Source organism: Perissodus microlepis, chromosome 19, assembly GCF_051167445.1.
Source record: "Perissodus microlepis isolate ML-2025 ecotype Zambia chromosome 19, ASM5116744v1, whole genome shotgun sequence".
Classification (NCBI taxonomy): Eukaryota; Metazoa; Chordata; class Actinopteri; order Cichliformes; family Cichlidae; genus Perissodus; species Perissodus microlepis.
The window spans coordinates 27,084,814-27,102,298 of record NC_140479.1 but is presented as its reverse complement, the minus strand read 5'-3'; the positions used below and the strand labels follow the sequence as shown (position 1 = coordinate 27,102,298).

Genomic DNA, 17,485 nt, shown 5'->3' with positions numbered 1-17,485 from the left:
TACCGCGTAAAAGGGCACACGCGTTACCGTTTCTATCAAGAGCCACTAAAATAGGAGCAACTCAAAAAAAAATAAAACGAAAAAGAAAATACAAATAAAACGAGATACCGTTTTACACGAGCTCAGCAAGACCGCATCCTCTCCCAACAATGAAAAATGCCCGGATACCTCTTCATAATGCCCAGGTAAGACGTAAACAGAATGTCTTCAGGTTATCAAGTCTTTACTTTTCTACAGTCCGAAAACGGAGACACTATCAGCTTTTTTCTTTCCCCCGCGCTGAAAAAAGATGCTGTTTTACGCAAACATTATTCTATCTGCGTCTCTTTAGTTTATGTTGAACAAGAAAAGAGGGGCAAAGAGAGCAGCGCGCTGGCTCTGGGCTCTGAGGCTGTATTCTTACTCTAAGTGAGAGAGTTTGAATCGTGCTCGCATGAGTATCACCACCTCCTTGGATCTGAAGTCACTGGGAATTTTTGTAGGGATTGCATGCGCTTTGCGTGGAGAAACTCCCCCTTGTCGGATGTATTCTTGCTTCTACTTACAGCATCGCTCGGTCCATGTGCCCACACGCACTTTCTCTGCCAAGTTACATGTTGTTGCTCTGAATTTCTTCGGAGCAGGACTGTTTTATGAATGCAGCTGCATTAATCATTACCTTCAATTTAAATTTAAGTTGACAGCGTAGAAAATATTATACAACTTCCAGATGTTTTTTCTTCCTTTCGCAGAGCTGATTGTTTCATTATTTCAAAGTCACCGTTTTATGATTATTTTTAATTAATTAGGCTTATTATTCTATTAACCCATTTCTGTGGTAGGACACACTGTGAACCATGTAAGGATACTTTAAAGATAATTTACAGTGGTACTGTTAAGCTTTTATAGATTGCAGGATATATGTAAAACGTGCTTCCTGACCATACACACACATTTTGATTTGGAAGTAAAAAGCTCACAGTTCAGACTCCCTCAAACTGAAACCTTGGAAAACTGGTCAAGTTATGTAACATCCAATTCATCTCCTCTTTTCATCTGCTGCATCATCACTTTCCTTCTCACTGTCTGGAAATAACACATTTCTCTTCTCCCATAAGACCCTAAACTACCCAAAGAGAGCTGGCTCGCTTCTCTCATTCAGCCCACAAAGATGCACGCCTGTCTCTTTCATGAGCGCTCTCCTTACTCCCTAAGCACCATTACCACTCACAGAACTGCCATCCAAAACACACAGAGTGCTGTTTTCTACCCATTCATTTTTTTTCCCAGCCATGAAATATCCAAAACCCCTGAAAAGTGACGTCTGTGTTCCTTTTTTTTGTTAGCGATCCATGCAAACTAAATCTGTGAAGGCTCGGACTGACCACTACAATTGATTACAGCTTATCTTCTAACCCATACTAATCTAATTACAAAGGACGCCACATTTGTCTTGTGCATCTCTAGCTTGCTGCCTGCTACTGTACCCTATTTTTGACTGATAACAGTTAAATCAAGCATGCTTTCCTAATGCAGATGGCAACAAAGAGATCACAGCCATCTGACCCCAGCATCCTTGAGGGTTACCCCTACATGGACAGACAGATCTCCTCAGTGACTTGTGCGAATGAGCAGCTGGCTGCTGCTCAAGTGTTCCTTGCTGAGTTTAAATCAATGTCTTAATCTGTTTCTGAGTCATGTTACATGCTCTTGTATCTGTGTAGGGCAGACGTTGCCAACCTTTCCTGGTAGGTGTACACCCGTGTCACACTTAAATACCTCCTTATGTTCCAGTCAGTTGATGCTTTTATTAGAAGTTTTTTAACACTATTAATTGTTCTACCACTTGGATTCTCACTTATCGACAAGCATTTTAGACAGTTACATTTAGTTTAGTTTTATTTATCAGCTACAAGAAAATATGTCAACAGGTTATCTGTCCAACGCCTTTAGTTTCTTGTCAAAAATCCATAATTTATGTTCTTCTCAGCCATCTAAAGAAATTTTCACCTGAACTACTCCAAACTTGGGAGGTGTATTGTTGGGAGACCTGATTAAGTGCATTAGTTTCACATCGCTGTGGATGAATTGTGGCTCGCTGGTCTTTGCAGGATCTTTTAAAAATAAGCCACATTGGAGGGGTTTTGAGCATGAGCGACGTGTTTAAGGTTACACCAAAGCATTTCAATCAGATTTAAGTCCAGACTTTGACAGGGCCACTCCAAAAACTTTCATCTTTTTTTTAACCATTCAGACGAGGACTTGCTGTTGCATTTACAGTCACCGCCTCCTGCAGAACACAAGACTGCTTAACCTTCAGGGCATGAACTGATGGGTGGACATTTACCTTCAGGATTTCCTAGTAGAGAGCTGGCTTCATCAATTACAGCAAGTTGTCCAGGTGTTAAAGCAGTAAAGCAGTCACAGACCATCACACTACTACCACCATGTTAGACTGATGGTGAGATGAACGTTAGGTAGATGTGTCTCTGTCTGTTCTTCGGCTATCAAAGGAACTCTTGATGCAAACTACTCCAAACTTGGCAGATAGACAGATAGATCTATATCTGTTTATCTATTAGATAGATAGATAGATAGATAGATAGATAGATAGATAGATAGATAGATAGATAGATAGATAGATAGATAGATAGATAGATTCAGATTACCCTAGATACAGTCTTTAACATACCCCTTAACTAACCCTTGTTTGGGAATCATTAAAAGTTTGTGGAGCAACAATGTTATGAAAGTGGACTTTAATGTGGCCCAATTTGATAGGCTTCAATTTGCAGCATCTGGAGGAACTCTAGAATAAATACCAGGAGGATGTCTCTGGCTATGACCGACGCTTCTACACAAAGAGTCCTTTGAAAGCTCTGGCATGACAACCAAGCCACTCCTATCATCTTTCAAATGCAGAGCAGAAATATAACTGCATTACACTGCGAGGTTTCACACAAAGTGCAGGGTCAAATCAGCAAAAATATCCAAGTCCCATGACTGAACCGACGATCCGCTTATGTGTGCGTGCCTGTGATTGATACAGCAAGCCTGAAGTGGATTTGAATTGCCTCCACATTATTAAGTGCTTTTCATTGTCTCACATTCGATGGCGTAATCTTGGACAAATAGATGGAAGCTGATTAACTGCATCGAGTTGAATCCGCGCTGTCAGCGTGAATGTCATATTTGCATCAGTTTAGTTGACGGCCTTGTCACTGCTGCACGAGTGAGGGGTCAGAGGTCAAGTGTAAGACACAAGACAGCTAAGCAGTATCATTACCAGAATGTAGGGCTCCTGTTATAACCAAGTATCAACTGTGTATTCTTAGCCTCTCCTCCAGAATTTTAAGTGATCTATGTGAATCGGGCTCTTGTATTGACTTTCAATAGAGAGCACTAACAACAAGGAGCGCCAATCTCTTCATTAGCTACCTTTTGCTGTTTGTATCAAAGACTTCAACTCTCCTTTCTTTTTGCCCGGGAGCTAACATAATACTGACATTGTTCAGACTGGGCAGCGGTGAGGACCTGAGGGAAAATGTGGAAAAAGGAGGGTCATTTTGGCAGAAAACCACTTTGTAAAAACTCGAATTACGTGCTTTATTGATGTGTTATTTTTCATTGAACATGGCAGCTTTTCCTTAGAAGGATCATTACAGAAGTTCTCCATCACGCTTCATAATAGATTGAGCACTGTACATAAAACAGGCCTTCGCACAACTAGAGGAAACAGTTAAAGATAGAGCAGGAGCAATCTAATGCACTTAGGGCTTGGGCTGCAGGGTCTTTCCCAGCTTGCGTGAACAAAGAGCTGTCAGCTGGGTAATAGAAGTAGGTCACATGGGTGTTATTTAAGACAACCACCTTCACTTTCCCTTTCATGATATTCGTACTTTTTATGGGTGTTACAAGTGCAGCCGTGAAACAACTGAGAAATGCGTGTGCGTTTGCCTCCGAGCCATACTGTACGGTGCTGGATCTAGAGGGAAATCTTTCAGCTCCATCTACACTTTCAAATGGCGGAGCACTCCAGAAACACGCGAAAGTCAGACAGACTGTAGCGCCACTGGCAACGTTTCTGATGCATGTCATAGCACTGGCAACGCATCCACCTCGCATTGCTTCACGGCTGAGTGATCGGCTCTTTCATTTATGGGTGTGAGTTGTTAAGTTAACAAAGACCTTTAGCTGACTGGAATGATGAAAACTGTAACAAAGATTAGATTAAGTACTTCCCTTTTACAAATTATCCTTTTGCCCCCTTTCAAAAGATTGGCTTTGATACAGAAATAATTATGTATTATTATAACCCATATTGCAGCACAGTCTGTGAAACGGAGAAACTCCTAGCAGCAGAACTGTGTATAATAAACAGTATAGTAGACAAAGACAAGACATCCATTCTTGTACCCGCTAGCAAATGAACCCCCGTGGAGCTTTTGCACAACTTCTTGAATATGTCAGTAGACTCTGGCTTCTGAGATACAATTCTAAGAAAGAAAGACAGTGATTCAATCTAGGTACTTGAAAAATTGATTTCATCTGATTGGTTTTGTCTAGACCAGGTGTGTCAAAGGTGTGTAGAGCCCACTTTAACCTTAAGTGGGCCGGACCACTGAATCTCCTCTTTCCGTCAGTTCAACTAGTTATAATACTAAGACTACAGGTATTTAACCAACGAAGAAGTTTAACCTAAGTGGTATGGTGTGGTATGAGCGGTCATGGGGGAGGTCTTTTTATCCACGGTTCAGTATTCGCAGAATCACCTATTTCTGGAACTTATTCATGGAAAAATTTGTCTATTCACAGATTTTTTGACTTGACAAGCTATTAGCTGGCGTTTGCAAAGCAGCCAATCCAGGAAAAAATCTGGTAAGTTAAGATTAAAGAGTCGGAGAGAAGGAAAACCGTGGATGTTAGCTTCTGCAGCAGTGGGAAGATGGTTTCTACTGCGCGTGATAAGAGCATTGTCAGGTATATTTGGTGTTAATAACGCTTATAACTTGACGTTGACTTTTATCAGTAGGAAAGATTTTCAAACGCATGTCCTCGTTAATGTCTTTGCCAGGCTGATTCTGGCCCCCGGGCCTCATATTTCACAACCCGAGTCTAGATACTTTTTGGTGTTAATTTGCTGAATAATGTATGCTACTTGAATTTTGATCCAGAAATCAGATAATAAATGTAAGATTTATATGTGATTACGCCAAAAGTCCTGCATCACAAAAAAGAATATAGAAGATTCCTTTGGACTCATTCAAATGTAAAATTCTAGGTTATGACATTAAAGTTGCTGCCATGTATTGTGGTCTTCTTGTATGGCTTCAGTAGGCTGTGTAATATGCTGCCTTTGTTTTGTTTTTTTTACACTTTGGTTAAGTGTCTGCTGCTCCACTTCAGCCTGAAATTCTCTTGTGCAGTCCTTCTGTCTCTTGAAGTTTGATTTAAAAATGTCTCCAATGAACAATATGCAGAATGATGTCACACCGCTGCATGATAAATGCTGCTGGAGCGGATTCAAAGGGTGGATCATGCTGGCAGCCAATTAGGTCAAATAAGAACATGCAATAACTTTCCAGAAAACATACATTTTTCTAAAGATGTGGGGGCCTTCTACTCATTAGCCAGCTGTAGCCTAAAAGATTCAGAAATCAGTCACAGCATAAATCAGCACTGGCAGTAATGTCTAAATAGGAGTGCGATGGAGTGCCCTTGGTGACATGCATTCTTGTAAATTCTGAGTATTCAGTTCACAAAAGAAAAAAACAGCAGAGGGAGGAGTTAATGTGTGCGATAGATCATTCTGGCGTTTCAACCGGAGCTTTCTTCCTCCTGTTTGCTTTTCTGTCTCCTCCCTTTCAATTTTCCTGGCCCCTTACCCTCGATTTAAGCGTGCATCTCGCGCCGCTGGCCCGAGCCCCTGGCCCGAGCCCCTGGCCCGAGCCCCTGGAGCTCTCTTCCTTCTGGTCCCCCTGGTTGTGACCTGGCCGCATGGCGCTCTGGGCTGACTCTGTTGCTGTTTTGTCTTGAAGGGTTTATAGATGGGCCGTGCCTCAAAGCTTCGGCCCCTATTCTCGTTGCTTTACGGCTTTACGCTGTCTCTACCAACCGACCGTGGAAAATCAAGGTCAAGCATTTTCCACATTAGCAGCTTTACCAGGAGGACAGAAATGGATATCTGCTGCATTTACCCCTCAGCCCCTTACCCACCGCAGAAAAACAAACTGCTCCACACGTGTATCTCGCAAAAATGGTAACTGATGGTTCTGTTCATCACGTTTTCATAACACACAACAAAGAAAGATGCAAGGGGTGATATTAGATTAGGTACTTTTAGAAACTGGGCCAAAAGTGAGACAAGCACTTCAAAGTACATGCCAACTGTGTGGCACCAACCTGGCATCTAAATTCAGGGGAAACAAAAGGACTATTTTTTCAGTGGGAAAAGTTAAAAAGCAATAAAGAAGCAATTTCTCCTTCTTCTTCTTTTACACTTTATTAGTGTCAGGTAGCGTCTTATAAAATAGACCATACATCTGAAAAACTGCCTGAAAAAACGCTGTTCCCATTAGAGTCCTTTAATTGCCTCCAGAAGGTCACGATGATTTAAGTCAAGTATCAACAAACAGCCTGTAATGTTTATAATATGGAAAGTATAGGCCTGTATGGTAAATAAACTGTACATCTGCCTTCAAATCTTATCTTTATTTACAGCAGTGTCAGCTGTAACTCACTTTTTTTGTTGTTTTTTAAACCTTGTTTTGCTGCAGGGGTTTTTTAGTTCACACGTCGACTGTGTTATTTTATTTCACCCCTAAGCCACCCATGTGTTAGTCTGACTGCACACACCATAAAGCAAAGATTTAACAAATTGTCAGTTGTTTTGATAGTAGACTGCAGGCCTGTTGAGTAATGCAGGTTAAGTTCTGTTTATCTTTACTGCTGGGAATGGATGAGACATAAACCCTATTTGGTGGCTGACTCACTGATGACACGTGCTTCCCAGCCTTCAACATGACAGCACATAAACTTGGTATGGCGCTGGAGTTTGAGGCAAACTAATTGCTAGCTGTGTTTTGAAGGAATAATCTTCTTTCCATATGCAGCACTCGTGTAATGCTCGTGTTTAAGGCCTGCTAGTCCTGCTGCACGGGCCTTATGCTTGGTTAGCTGTGAGCAGAGAATCATGTGCTCTCTTCAGCGGTTAGGAGAATGAAAAATCTTCTTCACTGCCCCCAATTAACAGTGAAGGTCGAGCGCCAGAAAGTTACGATGCGATTTAACCCCCCGCATGAGGTCAATTTGACCTGAATAGCTTCCTATTAAGCATGATAAATTTGTTATTTTTCAATCCATTAAACCTTTTCCCCATAGTCCATTTAGTCAGAACAAACCTCTGGCCCACCATAGCCTAGTCTCTGTTTACCACAAGCAAACTTCAAGTAAAAAGGGGATGACACGACGATTAGCAGAGATGACTTCAAAGTGCTCTCTGCCACAGGCTTTTGTTAATTATCAGTCGCCAGTGTTGAGTGCGTGAAGGTCAGTAGGGTAACATCAACGGCAGCATTCAACAACGGCTAAACTTTAGTCCAGTCAGTGGAACAGCTATCAATGAAACCTTGTTACGACCATGGGATCCATGGGACTGCACTGGAGGGATGCAAGGTTCAGGGAGGAAGTCTCTCTGACTACCCTGACCTGTCTGCGAGAGCCCTCCAGGCAGACAGAAACTGAGGCCTCCAACAGATGTTTGGGAAAACTGCCCCATTCATCATGGCACTTTTCAGGAATGTCTTTGAACTGTTTTTTAAATTAGCGTCACATTCATCTTTGGCAGGACCAGAGGACTTAGATAGATAGATAGATAGATAGATAGATAGATAGATAGATAGATAGATAGATAGATAGATAGATAGATAGATAGATAGATAGATAGATAGATAGATAGATAGATAGGCCACCATTCGCAGCAACAACGTCAATAAAGTGTTTTTGTCATGCTGCATAATTTAACAGGCCATGAACTGTTGGTTGGACATTCTCCTTCAGCATTTCCTGGTAGAGAGCAGAATTCATGGCTTGATGAATTGTCCAGGTCCTCACACAGCAAAACAGCCCCAGACAATCACACTACTACCAGAACAATTGACTGTTGGTTTGATGTTCTTGATGGATGGATAGATAAAAAGAACAGGATTTTCATGTCTTTTAAGTCGGACTTCTTGGATGTTTCCCATAACTGCCCACTTTGTGAATCACACCCATGAGAGAAATCTTGGACTGGTTATGTTATTGAGCAACTCTGTCTACCATTGCCCCACATCACACTCAGCTTCAGCTACAGTTCTCATGCATACACATGCACACACACATTGGCATGGTGTAGTGTGAACTCACGGCATGGCTGCAGGGTCTCAGTCAGCCCATGTGGAACAGCTTTTTTGCTCTCGCTCTCCCATGCTGCTGCAGCAGTGGGGTTTAAATCACCCAAGGCAAAGCTGACAAGATGACAATGACAAAACGACACACAGAAACTGTCACCAAGCCAAAGCAACAGTTCTGCACATTAGCTCACAAAATTTATTTCCCCTGAAATAAAACATGGAGGAACAAGCATAGAATTTATTCTGTGGACTGTCTTTTGTTAACATTCCAGTTCACTGTAATGTAAAAGTATTCATATGACTCTAACCCGGCCTGCCGGTACAGCTGAGTTTTATACCGAGCGCTCAGTAGGGAGCAGGAAGAGAGGCCCCATGCGTCCAGAGCCTCGTCTCCTGAGCAGCACTAAGCACTCAGCAGGCTTCAAGGGCGAATGTTCATTAGGGAGCCAAGTTTTAATAAGCCCGCAGACAGACATGCTGCTAAACAGCCTCAAGTGCCAGAAGAGGTGAGTTTACTTATCGTGCTGATCCTCATGACTTCATGGCATCATGAGCAACACATCTAAATATCTACAGGACCTAACGGTCAAATACTGTACACGATTGACAGTCAGGATGGAAATAAGTAAATAAGTACTTAGTATAAGCTGATGAATTTAGACAAAATGATTAAGCAGTGTTTACTTAAACCTTTATTTATAAGAGGAAAATTCACTGAGTGTGCCACGCTTGCTTCACAGTCACACCAGCTCAAGGTCATCCAAGAGAGTTAAATCTGTTTATTTGCTTACCTCAAATTAGTCTCCAGCAGGCCACGCAGTCTAAACCAGCAATTAGATGAAACTTTCTGCTGCCAGGCTATTGCTTCTCTTATCAGGAAGAAAATCGTTTTGGAAGAACTTTTCAGATATTTTTAAAGTTATTTTAAAGCACTGCTTTAAAAGTCCTAAGACCTATAAAGGATATATAAAGAATCAGTTTAGAAACAATTTCCTACACAAAGCTGCTCAAAAGAAGTTGTGAGGAGGGTTTTTGTGTGTGTGTGTGGGGGGGGGGGCTTCTTGAGTCACCAGGTTATGGTGACGAAAAGTGGATTTTGTGAAGCTATAGATACAAATCTCCAAATTCACCTGCCAACATGGCTGAAGGTCTTTCATCAAGATTTAATACATGTTAATCTTTATGAAACCCAGTAAAAGTGTAAAAGCTAGCAGTTTAAGAGGTGTTGGACAGAGCTTGACTAGCTGTTTGTTTCCAGTCTTACTGTAATGCTAAGCCAAGCTAACTCTCTTCCTGCTGTAGCTTCTCTCTATAGAGACAGATGATAAGTGCTTACCTGTTCATTTTTCCTCACCTGCAGGTTGAATAATATCAGATTGAGTTTCTGAAATAAAACTAGAACCCTTTTACTTAATAATGCTGCTGCTGATGTTACAGTAAACTTCATGGTTACTGTACACCACTGTTTCCAATGTGTTTACACGAATCTGCAGCTGTATCATGTCTATCAGCCTACTACATGTTCAGTCACAGTCTATCAAAGAATTATATCCTTAAATCCAAATGTAAAAACAGGATCTCCGCAGAGGGAGCTTTGGTTTGTTTCGTGTGACTAATCTTAAGATGCAAGAAACCAGTAATATATAGCACAGTGAAACAAGATCAAGGTTGCACTCTGTCATTAAGGAGCTCTTTGACTTTAGGATAACTAATGCAGTGTTGTTTCTGTACTCGCCCTGCAGTACCCAGACCCCTTTCTCCACGGATTGTCTTGGCACGGTCCGGAAGAATGATTATCATAGGAAGAGGTAAGTTACTAAATGAATAAAAACAGGATGACAGCTGAGTATGAAAATACACAGTGACACGGCAATTATGGAGAGCTGTTAACAAAATGATAAAGTCATAAAACTGTCCTTCAACTGTTTCTACTTAGCTGAAGATAAGATAACCCAAGAGGAATCAATCACAGGGCTTGTATATTAAGACTTGCATGATAGATCATGATATAAGTAAATGGTGCGTGGGATGTTTAGATGCATTTCAGAGCAATTTAAAAAAAGGATTAAAATCATGCACGTTTTTTGTTGTGCACCAGATTTTTATGTTTGGAAATTATGTAAGGCTCCAGAGGATTTTGGAATGGGCAAACTGGACAGTGGAAAGGAAGGGGGCAGTTTTTATTTACAAACAGCTCGGTCTCTATTTGTTGTTTTATAGATCGATTGTGACCAAGTCTCCCTCATAAAATAAATGGAGGTACAAAAGACCTAGATGGCTCTGATGGTTGAATTCACATAACTTCTCCTACTGTTTCCCAACACCTTATTGTTTTTATGTCACCAGTTAATAGCATGTGATGAGAAGTTTGGTAACTGTTGCCTGTGCTTCTAAACGCTCAACCAGCTGTCCACCATCCATCCATCCATCCATCCATCCATCCATCCATCCATCTTCATCCGCTTTATCCGAGGCTGGGTCGCGGGGGCAGCAGCCTAAGCAAAGAGGCCCATACCTCCCTCTCCCCAGCCACCTCCTCCAGCTTATCCGGGGGAACACCAAGGCGTTCCCAGGCCAGCCGAGAGATATAATCTCTCCAGTGTGTCCTGGGCCTGCCCCGGGGCCTCCTCCCGGTGGGACATGCCTGGAACACCTCACCCAGGAGGCGCCCAGGGGGCATCCTTGTCAGATGCCCGAACCACCTCAACTGGCTCCTTTCGATGTGGAGCAGCAGCGGCTCTACTCTGAGCCCCTCCCGGATGGCCGAACTTCTCACCCTATCTCTAAGGGAGAGGCCAGCCACCCTTCGGAGGAAGCTCATTTCTGTCGCTTGTATCCGCGATCTCGTTCTTTCGGTCACTACCCACAGCTCGTGGCCATAGGTGAGGGTAGGGACGTAGATCGACCGGTAAATTGAGAGCTTCGCTTTTACACTCAGCTCCCTCTTCACCACGACGGACCGGTGCAGCGTCTGCATTACTGCAGCTGCAGCCCCAATCCGTCTGTCGATCTCCGGCTCCCTTCTCCCATCACTCGCGAACAAGACCCCGAGATACTTGAACTCCTCCACTTGGGGCAGGAACTCATCCCCGACCCGGAGTGGGCACTCCACCCTTTTCCGGCTGAGAACCATGGCCTCAGATTTGGAGGTGCTGATCCTCATTCCCGCTGCTTCACACCCAGCTGCGAACCGTTCCAGTGCGAGCTGGAGGCCATCACCCGATGAAGCCAACAGAACCACATCATCCGCAAAAATCAGAGATGAGATTCTGAGGCAACCAAAGCGAAAGCCCTCCGCCACTTGGCTGCGCCTAGAAATCCTGTCCATAAAAATTATGAACAGAACCGGAGACAAAGGGCAGCCCTGGCGGAGCCCATCACCCACCGGGAACGAGTCCGACTTATTGCCGGCAATGCAAACCAAGCTCTTACAACGGTTGTATAGGGATCGAATGGCCCGTAGCAATGGGCCAGACACCCCATACTCCCGCAACACCTCCCACAGGACACCCCGAGGGACACGGTCGAATGCCTTCTCCAAGTCCACAAAACACATGTAGACTGGTTGGGCAAACTCCCATGCACCCTCAAGTATCCTCGAGAGGATAAAGAGCTGGTCCAGTGTTCTGCGACCAGGACGAAAACCGCATTGTTCCTCCAGTATCCGAGGTTCGACTAGCGGACGAACTCTCCTTTCCAGCACCCTGGCATAGACTTTCCCAGGGAGGCTGAGGAGTGTGATCCCCCTGTAGTTGGAACACACCCTCCGGTCCCCCTTCTTAAAGATGGGGACCACCACCCCAGCTGTCCACCATTTAGCTTAAATAATGATCTCATGTTTGCACAAAGAGTCAGATCTTCTTATTAGATCACCGCGTCATCTCTTATGATGATGGATAGTGTTATGAGGGGTCACCTTTTTTATTGCTGATCAGAGTCAGCGCGTGTGTGTGTGTGTGTGTGTGTCTGAGGCCAAACCACATCTGGAGACAACCTGGGGGCTGTTAATCACAAACCTAAACAGAAAATAGCTCAATCTCCTTGTTTGAAGCACCCAGAAACATCTTTGGTTGCATAACAGCTTTTTATTGTGCCATTTTCATTCTTAGGAAAAAAATGGGACCGAAAATGGGAGGCTTTCATATTTATGCTGTAATAAATACAGAGCGTCTGTGGAGTTTGACTGAAAAGTGTTACACACACCGTATTTACTTGGAAGTTTATTTCCATGCAAAACCTCCTCGGAGAAGTCTTTGGGCAAATTCTTTGTTGACGTAACGTTTACTTTGCCACAAAAATGTTGCTGTTGCGTTCTCTAACGACCATAACAACATCACTGATGATTTCGGTGGATGGAAAATGTCTCAACCGCATTTTATGTACAATGTTGGACATCTGAAAAGTTTTTGCATGCCCTTGTGGAGACGCTGGCCCATACTGTGAGCGATTTTGAAATGACGACGGCCGTTCGCCTGGACGACTTTAAAAAAAATTGGGGGATTCCATCCAGTCTGTGAATTATGTGAACTAACTGGCACGAAATGTAACGTCTTAACAGCCGGGCTGACTGGTGACAGTTTAATGGCTGAAGATATAATAAATATCCAGTATTTTGTGTATTTACTGGGTTTCACAGCTTGGACAATGTCAACAGTGGGCCTTTACCCAATATATTTTTTTCCTCATTGTCCAAATACGGCAACCAAACTACAAGCATGTCAGCATCTCTCTCGTCTGTCAGTCTAGCCAGAGGAGGATTATATGCATGCACAGTACTGTGTAAAAGTCTTGAGTCACCCCTGATTTCTTTATAGTTTGCTTCCAAGGAGCCAGACTGTGTTGTTTAAGCATTACACATGACAGACAAGTTATGAAAAAAAAAAAGTTTTAAATATTTTTTTCTATTTTTAAACCAGCAATCTGTCACAAAAGCACATCATTTGTTTCCATTTCTTTAACCAAATCTACAAAAAGTAGCAACAATATGAGCTTGACAGACATAAAATTATATTTTTGCATCAGGAAAGAGCTAGTAGTTGAAACCCTGACATACAGTATATCTGAATGGTTTTGGAGCGTATTCCTGAAAGTTTTTTGGGCCTGCCAGTTCTATCTGCAGCAGATGATCAGTATCTGAAAGTCACATCCTAAAGAGGAAAAAATCCAGCAAAGACCTGACACAGGACCCGAGAGCTGCATCTGGACCTTCAATTAATCCATCTACTGTTCACTGAAGCCTCATCGGAAATGTTTCAGTGGAAGGGTGGCTGTAAAAAATTTTTAAGGAAGCGAAAAAGACTGAGGTATGCCAAATTACACAACAAAGGACCAAAAATCAGTGGCAAATTTGAATGTGTACTTAAGAAATCAGGAGAGAGGTAGAACAATGAGTGTCTACAGCCATCTGTAAAAACACAGTGGAGGCTCTGTCATGTTTTGAGGCTGTATTGCAACCAATGTTGTCGGCGTTCTTGTCTAAACTGATGGAATTATGAACCTTGAAAAGTACGGTCAGATTTTGATAGACCATGCAATGCCATCTGGGAAGTGTAGGATTGGCAACAGCTTCCGTTTTTAACAATGATCCCAAATCACACTCCCAGTTCAGTCAAACCATAAGTGCACAGAGAAACACACAACAAAACTGCAGTTAATATTCTTATTTTATTACCATATTTACCTCCTTTCCTCTCTTGATTTCTCATCATTGGTTCCTGAGCTTCTTTGACCGTTGAGCTCACCTGGCCCTTTAGCTTACTCGTCTCACTCCTGCAGCTGAAATGAGTTTTGAGAATTATGAGAATTGTTCTTCTCAGTTAATGACTTATGGTCCAACCTTCTTTTCTATTTAAGAGTTGAGCACTCCATTTGTGTTCTTTCTCAAGATTAGTTACCTTTAATGTAAAGTGAAATAAACCCAGATGCACTGTAAGATTATTGATGGCTGTTTCCTTTGTATTTTGGCCCAATGCCCACAGTAAAAGCAACTTTGTGTGAGCTTCCAGCCTCCTAATTTGCAGAAACATTATCAGTCATGGATTGGCCTTCCCAGATCCATGACCTGAACATTAATGATCAAGATGATCAAGATGTGCGACCATTTTAACAGAGAACAGAACAGAAGGCTAGCCAATATCCAAAAAAGAGCTTTGAATGTCCTTTAAGAAGCCTGAAGACCTATTTGTGAAGAGTATGACAAACCTAAAGAAATGACAAGAAGCTTCAGGCTATGTTAAAGAATAAAACACGATCACACCAAATATTGACTTTCAAGTTCTTAAAATTGTAAAAATTCTGCTTTTGCTTTATATGCTGTATTTTCATATGTTTGCAAATGTTCCAATAAATTGCTCCACATATTTCTCATCTTCCTAGTGAAATATAAAGAATTGTATGTTTTTCTTTTGACTATTACTATGCAGGCATTTCACAACACTGACCTCTTTTAGAGGATGCTTCTCTTTTTACAAATTGTTTTAAACCTATGTGTATAACTTGACTAGCTTACAGAGTAAAACAAACCTTAAAATATGATCTAGAGAACATTCAGAAAAGGAAAAACATTATTTTAACTCACACGTTTGAAAGGTATTGTTGAAAGTCCTCATTTTAACATCTCTAATGTAATTAATATAGACGTGTGGTGAGCCTTAGTGGCAGTCCCTCTCTAACCTTGATAAATACACAGACAGTGTCTTGCGTAATTCATACCCAGAGCAAAACAAACACTTGATGCCATGTCTGTGGCCCCTCTGATGTCCACGCTTATTTCTGGATGGCATTCTCATCATCCCATTGGGCGATGACAGCCTTAACGAGGAAGCGAGCCCTGCCACGACAGACTACAGTGCTATCCCAGAAAGGAGCCTGGATACATTACATCATATCGTGATAAGGCTTGCACATGAAAAGTGCCCTGCTACAGACTAGCGATCTGCCCAGAGTGAACAGCACCTCTTGCCCTGTGACAGCTGGGCGAGGCTCCAACCCTGCTGTTACCCTGAACTTCATAAGCAGTAAAAAAAACGGATGGAAAAGTGTAGATTATTCAGCAAGATTACAATCATCAGACTTCTATATGTAGTACTGACAGTCAAGAAGACCCATATGAATCTGCTATTCATGAGAACATAGCTGAAATGCAGTCACGAGGGAGAACATGAAGCCTCTTTTTCACAGGGTTTAGGAAGCAGCCTGCCATTATCTAAATGGCTGTACATGTTGGGGAAGTAGCAGCTGATAGGATGCCGTCAATCTTTCTGTCAGTCCAGGCCTCACCCTGTTCCTCTCTCTTTTCAGGGTGGTCCCAACTGTGTCGACCATCTCTTGTCGGTATGACTTGGCAGAGATCACCGCAGCAGGCAGGAACACACTTCCCCTCAATCAGCAGTTTCCAGCAGGTGTGCTGTACCTCTCCCTTTCTTTCATCTGCAGCAGTATGTAGAGTGTAATTCAGTCCCGGCCTAGGCCCTCCCAAACTGGCATCCCTAGGCTGAGCTGGATGTGTGCAAATAAAATGCTTTGGCTTGTTTTTGACATCTTGTTTTTGATGCTCCTGTCAAACTCTTTTTTTTCTTCTGTCCTCTCAACAGTTTCAATTTCACAGCACAGAAGAGAAGGTGATATCTGGCTCCGTGCTGTAAACACACTGTGAGCTGGATGCTGCTGATATGTACACAAAAAAAGATGGCACATGTGTTGGCCAGATGTGGTTACTATTGTTGTATTTGCTTTGCTGTGGTCAGTGAAATCCATTTAAAGCCTCTTTTTTTCTTACCGGAGAAAGTATGAATGTATTTATTAGCCCCCTGAGTAAGAAAACCGTACCTCCGAGGATGACTAAAGGCTGTCAGAATTCCACGTTGTAGTGATCTGGCCCAAGCTGCAGACCAGCAGTGGAGTGCTTTTTACAAATAAGGAGCTCTAGGTTGTGCAGGGGAACTGTGGGTAAACCATAAGCAGCTCTTTTTATTTTAATTTAATAAGGAAATAAAGCACTTGAATCCACTGTGACAGTTTATAAATCAAAATATATTAAAGGCACCTGTATTGTCATTTGGAAGCGAATTGCCAAATAAGCCAAGTTTGTTGTAATACACAGAGTAGAGGACAGTACAAAATATGACGACTGTGCTGAACATACTGAGCTTCCTAGGTGAATAATTACAGTGCTTGGGATCAGCCCAGTGGCCTGGAGCACTCTACTGACTTGGAGTGGATGTGGTTGGAAAGAGAACTAATGCCAGGCTTATTATTGGTCATTTTCTACTAGACCCTAATATTTCTATTTGCATAACTGTGGGAGTCAGAATTCATGACAGCTAGTTTGATCCTGACCTTGTGGCACAAAAACCAGAGTTATGCAGCTTTTTATCACGCCGGAAGAATTTGTTGTAAACAGTCCTGTTCTTCTTCATGGTTCAGAAACTGTATGAAGCATTTTACATGCGCGCAGTAAAAGGGACAATTTCATATGGGAAACTTTATGAGGATACGGACAGAAGTACTAAAAGAGCTGAGAGTCAGACTAGTGGCTCTGTAAAGCTGTATTGGAATTAAATATCCAACAGTGTTTGCAGTATACAGTGTTGTGCAAAAGTCTTGAGCCACCCCTCATTTCTTTATATCTCACTTCCAAGGTGTCAGACTTTCTTGTGACTTTGAAAGTGCTCTTCAGCAATATTATTTGCTGAAGTCTTTTCTGCTTTTTCATTCGTTTGCAGTCCAGTTTGTACGGAAACTTAACACTGGGCTATGAAACATTCAAGCATAAAGAAGGAACCTAACTCAAGGGATGAGTCAATGTTGTGTCTACATATAACAGACAACTTAGCAAAGAACCAATGTTAAATTGTATCTGTAGGCACTTACAAGCAGCCTATTGCAATCATCATTTGTCCCCATTCAAACAACAAGCTGATTCCCAAAGCCATAAAACTTGGCATAACTAAGCATGTCTCACTGGAAGTTTGGCTATCAAGAAGCCACTCTTAAGGAGGGGAAATGGGGAGAAAAATTACACAAGAACTGGACTGAAAATCTGTGGTAAAATCAGAGTAATTAATCCATAACTGAAGTTTTTGGTTCAAAACGTCACCAATAGGTCCAAGAGG

The 17,485-nt window shown here is 42.3% G+C and overlaps 1 long non-coding RNA gene across 1 annotated transcript; it reads left to right on the top strand.

Annotated features, from left to right (window-relative positions):
• Positions 1 to 100: 100 nt before the first annotated feature.
• Positions 101 to 15,915, top strand: LOC146366209 (uncharacterized). The gene is made up of 3 exons (XR_014798527.1): positions 101 to 185; positions 10,115 to 10,180; positions 15,672 to 15,915. It is a non-coding gene; the product is annotated as an uncharacterized LOC146366209 (long non-coding RNA).
• The last annotated feature ends 1,570 nt before the right edge of the window (positions 15,916 to 17,485 follow it).